Here is a 6,590-nt window from a genome sequence, read left to right on the forward strand (position 1 = left end):
ATAGTGCAGGAAGATAAAAAACACAACGAATTGCTTATCCAGTTCGGAACAACCTTCCTACTCTAGGGGCTACCAAGCCAGGGATGAAATCAATATACGATAGTATCAATTCAAAGTTAAACTCCCCCGTTTACAACTTCTCACTTAATCACTACCCTTCCTATGAATTCTACCTAAGACTCACCTAGGTATGAGGCCTTCCTCAAATCCCCACAGTCATAACCCATGACAAAAACACAAGCAATCAAAATTAGAAGAAACTCTTCCAAGACTCACAATTCTCAATGCTTAAAAGCTTATGAGAACTGATACTACTCTCCTTGCTTAACAACTTCAGAGATTAAACAGCATTCAGCACCTACAGGTTTGTGAATGCACAAAACATGGAACTTACAGCACAACCACAATAAGGATTCCTAGAACCCTAAAACACAAAATATCAGTTCCACACAAAACTAGGTTTAGGCCAGTCAATTTATGAATATGTATTGACTGAATTGGGCTTAAAACCGTGGCAAGGAGGCTGCAAAAAGTCTGTTGCTTGATCTCCAAGAAAATAGGTTTTCAATCCAATCTTTCCTATATTGTTTCCATTTATAGAGATTGTGAAAACCAATCAAATATCTTAACTGAATCGATCTTGGATACACAAAAGCTAATTGAATATTCCACAATATTCTGTATCTAATAAAACAGCTGATATACTTGACAGATCAGCTCCAGCAACCACGCCCCAATAAACACGATGTCATACATGTCATGTTGTGACATCTTGTTCAACATGTTGAAAACTATATGATATGGCATTTTATTCAACATGTTTCAGCTCGGTTGGTTTTACCAAAATGCATGCTAATCTTAGAGAAACTGCAATCTCCCCCTTTGGCACATTTTGGCTAAAACAATCAAATAACCCTTGCATCAGAAGAACAAAAGCAGCGGAAGGAACAAGCAGGGTAACATAGATAGCAGGGTAACAGCTCCCCCTCAACATATGATAGCTTATACTAACAATGTATATACTAACATAGTAGCAGTAGAAAGCAGACTCCCCCTCAAGCACAAACACCTCCTGTATACGCAATTACTACTCCCCCTTTTTAGCCACAAAGTGACAAAGGTAGTAGAACCAAGCGAAGTACCTGTTAAGTAATTTTTTTATTTTTTTATTTTTTTTGTAGATAAAGTAAAATTAAAAATATCTTGGGCATTTAACCCTTACAAAATCATAGACTAAAATAAAAATAATTATAATGCAAATCCAAACATAATCACATGACCAACAGTCATGCAGTAGCAACCACAGCTGAAGCTCATTCTTTAGCTCTTCCACTTGCAGATGCAACTCTCGAAGTAATTACTATAATCCTTCATGAATATATAGCCCAAGTTTTCCTCTCAAATTTTCAAATTTATTTCCATCAAGGTTTTAGTGAAAATGTCAGCTAGTTGCATTTCAGTAGCTACATGTTCTAGACTAACAACTTTATCGTCAACCAGCTCCCTTATGAAATAATGACGAATATCAATATGTTTGGTCGTGCTGTGTTGGATCGTATTTTTGGATATATTTATAGCACTCATATTGTCATAGAATAATGTCATAACATCTTGTTTGACATTATATTTAATGAGCATTTGTTTCATCCAAACCAACTGGGAACAACTACTTCCTACAACAATATATTCAACCTCGGCTGTGGATAGAGACACACAGTTTTGTTTCTTGCTGAACCAGGATATGAGATTATTCCCTAGAAAGAAACATCCTCATGAAGTACTTTTCCTATCGTCAGCACTTCATGCCCAATCAGCATCATAGTATCCAATTAATGAAGAATCATATCTATGAGAGTATAACATACCATAGTCGCTTGTCCCATTCACATATATTAGAATCCTCTTCACCTAATTAATATGGTTGACTTTGGGTTCAGCTTGATATCTAGCACATACCCCTACAACAAAGGCTATGTCAGATCTACTGGCTGTGAGATATAGTAAACTGCCTATCATACTTCTGTAGAGACTTTGATCCACACTAACACCTTTCTCGTCTTTAGATAGCTCTAGATGAGCGGGATCAGGTGTTCTCTTGTGACTTGCATTTTCCATTCCAAATTTCTTCACGATATTCTTGGCATATTTACTCTGAGAAAGAAAGATGGAGTCTTCCATTTGTTTGATCTGAAGGCCAAGGAAGTAGGTTAGTTCGCCCACAAGGCTCGTCTCAAATTCAGATTGCATCTGCTTGACAAAGAGTTGAACCATCTCATTTGACATTCCACCAAACACAATGTCATCAACATAAATTTGAGCAATCATGATGTTTCCTTTTACTTCTTTAACAAATAGAGTTTTATCAATACCACCTTTCCTGTATCCATTTCCACTAAGGAACTCTGTTAATCTTTCATACCATGCTCTAGGAGCCTGTTTCAACCCGTACAGAGATTTCTTCAATTTATACACATGGTTAGAAAAACTAGGATCAACGAATCTTGTAGGTTGCTCCATATAAACTTCCTCATTCAGATAATCATTAAGGAAAGCACTATTTACGTCCATTTGAAACAACTTAAACTTAAGAATGCAAGCTACTCCTAAGAGTAATCTGATTGACTCAAGTCTAGCAACGGGAGCAAAAGTTTTATCAAAGTCAATTCCTTCGATTTGAGTGTACCCTTAAGCAACCAATCATGCTTTATTTCTGATAACCACACCTTTTTCATCAGGCTTATACTTGTACACCCATTTAGTTCCAATAACATTTGTCCCTTCAGGTCGTGGGACCAGATCCCAAACTTCGTTCCTTTTGAATTGTTCTAGATCTTTTTGCATGACATTAATCCAGAACTCATTAGTCAAGACTTCTTTGACATTCTGGGGAGGAATAGGGTCAGAGTTTCTGTTAGATTGGATAGGATCAACAGCTTTGTCAGACTGGATAGGGTCAATACTTCGGTCAGTAGATTATGTTGACGTTTCATTGATCGATGATTCAACATCCTCTAGGACATCATCTTCATCATTCCACCTTTTATCATCAATGACAACATTTATGGATTCCATCATTACTCTAGTCCTAGAGTTAAAGACTCTATAGGCTCTATTGTTTATGAAGTAGCCTAGAAATATTCCCCCGTCACTCTTAGGATCCAATTTCCTTCTTTGATCACGATCATCCAGAATATAGCACTTACTTCCAAAAACATGGAAGTATTTGACAGTGGGTTTTCTCCCCTTCAAACTTCATACAAAGGAGTTGAAGTCCCTTTTCTCAGTGTGACCCTGTTAAGAATATAGCAAGCAGTATTCATAGCTTCAGCCCAAAATGATAGGGTAATTTCTTTGCATGAATCATAGCTCTAGCAGATTCCTGGAGAGTTTTGTTCTTACGTTCAACAATCCCATTTTGTTGAGGGGTAATGGTAGAAGAGAACTCATGGTTGATTCCTTCAGATGAGCAGAATTCAGCAAATTTGTTGTTCTCAAATTCCTTCCTATGATCACTTCTGATTCTAATGACATTGCTCTCCTTTTCTCTTTGAAGTCTTTGGCATAGGTCTTTGAAAACATCAAAGACTTCTGATTTTTCTCTTATGAAGCTTACCCAAGTGTATCAGGAGTAGTCATCTACAACTACATAGGCATATTTCTTTCCACCAAGACTTTCAACTTGCATAGGGCCCATTAAATCCATGTGAAGAAGTTCCAGAAACTTTGATGTGGTAAGATGTTGGACCTTATGATGTGAAATTATGGTCTGTTTCCCAACCTGGCATTCACCATACACTCTACCTTCTTCTATCTTGAGCTTAGGAATTCTTCTCACAACTTCCATTGAGATAATTCTCTGCATGCCCTTCAGATGTAGATGTCTGATAACACGATTTTATATCATATATTTAGCTTGAAATCCATAAATATTATTAGCATTTTCCTTTAATTATATTGTTTTATTGTGATATTATGCGGGTATTTGCGATATTTCAGGTTTTACGCTCATATTGAGACTATTTGTGAAAAAGAAAGAAATGGAGCTAAAATCACTACTATTTGTGCCTAAAAGATGAAAAAGGGGTGCTGAAGCAAGAAAGGGGTGCAAAGAAGGCCCAATTGTGCAAAGTACAAGTCCAACCCACGAAGAAACCAATTGCGCGTGGCCCAACTCAATCCAGCACGTGGAGACGCACGTCTCCAACGTCTCTTGCCACGTCACCCAAGAGGAGACGCCCGTCTCCAGCTCCCCCTAAATTCTCTCCACTTGAGACGCACGTCTCGGGTCGTGCAGCTGGTCTTCCCCAAAAAGTGGAGACGCACGTCTCCAAGTCCAAGTCAGAAGTTCCTCCTTTCACGCATTCCAACTACAGACCCTCAGCTACAAATAGAGGCTGCTTCTTCAGTTCAAGGGGTCGGAATTTCTGCTAACGAAGTGCTGCCGAATTATTTCTTCAAGCCTTTATTTTCCTGCCTTTCATTTAACTGCTTTCATTTTCTCACAACAATTTCTACACCGGAAATTATTGTGAACCTTTTATAGATCTAGCCTTACGTTAGATTTATTTTTTACATTCCTTGCTTTTACATTTTACGCCAAATAATTTCCGAAGAACGATCCATCCAACCCGTGGTGGAAGTTCGAGTACTTCAAGACTCAATTCATTTCAGATTAGTTTTATTTCAGGTTTATTATTCACTGCCTTTATTTATATTATTATTGCATGATATATTGTATGCCATTTAACATGTCTTTTATTATGAACCAAATTAATTTATGCATGTTTAACCGTATTAATATGTCTGGCTAATTAATTAAGATATCGGTATGTAAAGTAATTTAACCGTAGGGATCCGAAATAAATTGGATTAATTATGTTTCATTAAATATCACTTGTTTTTTGTTTGTATGTCTAGTTTAATTAGTAAGTCTTAAAACCAATAGAGCGAAAGTTTGAGGGGTTAAGACGGTCAAAAGTTAAAATGAATAGAGTGAAAGTTTGAGATCTTTAACTGGATAGTAGATATAGGACATTAGTTTTAAGGATGGCGAAAGCGTATTAAAACTAATTAGAACTTATTTATTTTCAAAAAATGTTTTTACACCCGCGCGGGATGGCGAAAGCGTACGTTAGGGATATTAGCATGTTCCGAGTCAACAGAGCGAGAGTTTGAGATTAGGAGATTTAAGTAGATAACGACTTCATAAAACAAGCATTTTATTAATTACGTTGCTTCCAAAAAGCTTTTCTAAATCTAATGGGATGGCGAGAGCGTACATTACGAGTTAGGACAGTAGTCTGAATCAACAGAGCGAGTGTTTGAGAGGAGGACTTTTAATCAATAGAATTAATAAAGATTTTTAATCGAATTTATACATTAGCCAATGGACCTTTGGATCACCTTAGTTAAACGAAATACATACTGATATCCGCCTATTACTACATTTCTTACAATTCACAATCACTTCCCCTTAGGAACAATCAAAATATTAGTAGCCTTAGCTTTATATAGTAACCTTAGATAACGGTAGGTCGATTCGTAGTCCCTGTGGATTCGATATCTTTTAAAACTACACGACACGACTGTGCACTTGCAGTCATCAGATTAATAGACACGTAAAGTCGCGATCAAGTTTTTGGCGCCGTTGCCGGGGACTATTTAAGTTGATATCGTAACTTACTGTTACACCGTAGAGACTAGGGCAATTCTTTCCTTTCTTTTTGAACGATTGTATGCCAAATACTCGTTCACAAGGAGGAGATTTAATATAATGAATTAACGAGATCGAACGTTTTATTAACGTCAAGCGTCGAGCTCGCAATCTTCCCGAAGTAGCACCAATTCCGATTAATCAGGAATTGATCTTTACTGGTCAAATCAATCAAATCACCCCGAAGTTAGAGATGGCTGCTATTCGTCCTCTTAGAGACTATGCCGCTCCTTCACGCGCTGAACCGCACTCAAGTATCGCACCACCTGTAATTGAGGCGAACAATTTCGAACTGAAACCTTCATTGGTACAAGCTGTTCAACAGAACCAATTCTCTAGAAGCCCTGCAGACGATCCCAACCTCCATTTATCCGTGTTCGTGCAATATGCCGACACTGTCAAAGCTAACAACGTTAGTTCCGAAGCTATTCGATTACGCCTCTTTCCTTTCTCCTTGAGAGATAGAGCTAGAGCGTGGCTTCAATCCCTGCCTTCTAATTCCATAACTACATGGGACGAATTGAAGAGAGTATTCTTAGCTAGATATTTTCTGCCTAGCCAAACCGCTATGCTAAGAGGTCAAATCAACGGATTTACCCAAAAAGATAACGAATCACTCTTTGAAGCTTGGGAACGATACAAGGACATGCTTAGACTATGCCCTCATCATGGACTCGAACCATGGCTGATCATCCATACTTTCTATGGTGGTCTACTTTATAACACTAAAATGACTATAGATGCCGCTGCTGGCGGAGCATTAATGGACAAACCCCATGATGAAGCATACAACCTCATAGAGAACATGGCACAAAACCATTATCAATGGGGAGGAGAACGAGCTGCTCTAGAGAAAACCCAAACCAAAGGAGGAATG

At 37.9% G+C, this 6,590-nt stretch overlaps 1 non-coding gene across 1 annotated transcript; it reads right to left on the reverse strand.

The window, feature by feature from the left end:
• Positions 1-6,281: 6,281 nt before the first annotated feature.
• On the reverse strand, positions 6,282-6,388 carry LOC131600800 (small nucleolar RNA R71). The gene has a single exon (XR_009283408.1). It is a non-coding gene; the product is annotated as a small nucleolar RNA R71 (small nucleolar RNA).
• Positions 6,389-6,590: the final 202 nt, after the last annotated feature.

Source organism: Vicia villosa, linkage group LG4, assembly GCF_029867415.1.
Source record: "Vicia villosa cultivar HV-30 ecotype Madison, WI linkage group LG4, Vvil1.0, whole genome shotgun sequence".
Taxonomy (NCBI): domain Eukaryota; kingdom Viridiplantae; phylum Streptophyta; class Magnoliopsida; order Fabales; family Fabaceae; genus Vicia; species Vicia villosa.